This window comes from Rhagoletis pomonella, unplaced genomic scaffold (genome assembly GCF_013731165.1).
Source record: "Rhagoletis pomonella isolate Grant_MI unplaced genomic scaffold, Rhpom_1.0 Rhpom_scaffold_00044, whole genome shotgun sequence".
Taxonomy (NCBI): Eukaryota; Metazoa; Arthropoda; class Insecta; order Diptera; family Tephritidae; genus Rhagoletis; species Rhagoletis pomonella.
This window is the reverse complement of record NW_023458598.1, coordinates 314,091-316,779: the sequence shown is the minus strand read 5'-3', so window position 1 is coordinate 316,779 and position 2,689 is coordinate 314,091.

Below are 2,689 nucleotides of genomic sequence, written 5' to 3'. Positions count from 1 at the left end.
CGTGTGCGTCCACGGTAAGGAAATAATTGTTCATCAATCGTCAAGCATGAGCTGGGCTTGTAATGTGCAGCAAGATTATTGTTCATCATCGTCCACAACTCACTGATCGGTGCTGCTTTATCAGTTAGTAAGCGTGTTGCACGAGTGTTTTTATCGTCAAATCTTAGGAACCGCAATATCGAACAGAAACGGTTGACTCCCATTGTGGCGCGATATAAAGGTTAGTTTTTGACGCTCCATAAATCTCGAACATGTTCTCCATTGCTATGGTTCGCACCAGTCATAATAAGTATGCCAAAAAATGCATACAGCTCTGTTATTGACACAGGCGTCCATGACTTAGGAGTTGTGTTTGGATGCGCATTGTTGTAAGCATTATAAGTTTCTTTTGCTAACTTATTTGTGTGGCGCATAATTATATCAGTCATTTCAACGTTCATGAAACATTTGAATGTTTGCTCTATTGACAACATTTCAGTGCATCTAGCTGGTCCAGAACGTTCTCTTATAATATTTTGTCTGAGTACCTGACGACTTACATTTGGTTCTTTCATCCACTCAGTACCATCACGTGCAACAAATTTTTCGGCACTAGCAGGTAATTCATTATTTTCTTCTACTTCTTCTTCTTCATCGTCTTCTTCATCATCCTCATAGTCCGCATAATCAGGTAATACTTCTGCGGCACTTTGCGAAACTTCAGCATCGTCATCAGCAATTTCAATGTCATTGATTTGAATTTCTTCTTCATCTTCTGAGTCAAAGTCATAGGGAGCGTCATCGTCACAAATTTCATCAAATAAAGATTACATATATGATTCTCGCTGTTCCTCAGTTAGCCTGCATAATAAAAAAAATTAGTATATGTTTACATTGTTGCTTATTTTACATTTTTTACCTTCTATATGCTGCACTTGATAAATATTCGTTTCTTCTTGAAGTCATTTCGTATCCAGTTATTTATAGTTTCAGTTATATTTATTTTCACTTATATTTTCACATCTTACACTTTTGAGCACCAAAACAATAATGAAAATATCAACAGGCAGCATTTATAACAACACCTCGTGTGAAAACAACCCTTGCAGCTGCATATAAAATACAAAAACCAGTTATACCAGTGTATTTGCTACCTACGTACCCATACCTTGCGCGACCTTTTTGCACATATCTTTTGAACCAGGTAGAATATTTCAATGAAATAAAAACCAAAATGTGTATTCGTTGTTACTCTACAAGTATATTATTATAAATTATATTATTTTGTTTTGCATTTATCAGGACAACAACAAAAACAAAAATCCACTGTTGCATGTCCTGACTTTATTTGCCCATATCGCTGGAACCAGTAGGAATATTCGAATGAAACAAAAGACAAAATACTTGTTATATATTAAAATATACATTTCAAAAAAAAAATCATAGAAATCGGTTGAATAAGCATTAAAAAACCGCAAAATAAGGTCCCGGGTACAAACGTATCCCGGGTGTGTGTTTACGTGGTATTTTCTGGGTGTGTGTTCTAGGGTTAAAAATGCCTTTTTAAAGTAAGCACTCGAAAAATTTTATACTCACAAAATTATGTAGAATTTCAAAGTAAACTATTTTATACATTTCAAAAGATTTATAAAAATTTAAAGGAATGCTTGACCACAGATATATTCAAAAACTGCTCGGCAATCAGATTGGCTTTTTATATATGCGCACAAGAGGAAAAATTAATTAAAATTACTTGCGACAAAATCAAAATTTTTTCTTACAAATTAATTTTTTCGCATTGTTCCTACTTTAAGCTCGTGCCATGACTGCAAATATCCATTTTGATCAAATATTCTTTTTAGTTTGGGTTAGCTGGATATCTGTGTAATTACTTTTTCAGAATTCGCGAATCCGTTTTTTACTAATTTTGGCCGCAGTAGTCCCATTGTGCGACGAGTAATACAAATAAGTATTCAGTTCTGCATAAATTAGAGGAGAAAAGTAAGGCATCCTTATGAGCCATAGTTTTAGCTTTATCATACTTCAACTAATAATACATTGATCATCACTTTCTGTACTAAAAAGATTGTTCCATTATTAATATAAGGTGGATTAAGGTAACGATAATATTTTTTAATTACTAATAGTCTACTATGGTACATTCCGTTTAGCTTCCTATTCGCTTAGCTGTTTTAGGGCCGGTTACTCAATGTCTGGTTAACACTAATCTGCGGTTAAACATCATTGTCGACCTCTTCGACTCCAAGCATACAACAGGGAGTCGGTATCGTCTATAACCGAAGATTAGTGTTAACCAAACATTGAGTAACCGGCCCTTAGTATAGCTGCATTTTTCTGTGTAGAATGCGTATTTCAGAAAAAGATTTATTCATTATACATGCACATGTTTCGTTTAACAGCTACGCGGGATCAATCAAATGATTTTGTCTTTCTATTTCTAGATGGTCTAAAGACTGTAAGGTTTCGAAAACCACAGTTTTAAATATCCGAGTTGTCTAATAGTTGAATACATATTTATCCCCCTTTTACAAACACATTTATATATACTTAATCTTAAACACCTCCATACATATGTCTGCATACCAAATTTCAGGTTCATGTGACTTATAGTTCCCAATTTATGGCTGGTTAGAAATTCCACGCCTGTGGGATGTGACACTTCCCCTTATATAAACCCATTAATATATAT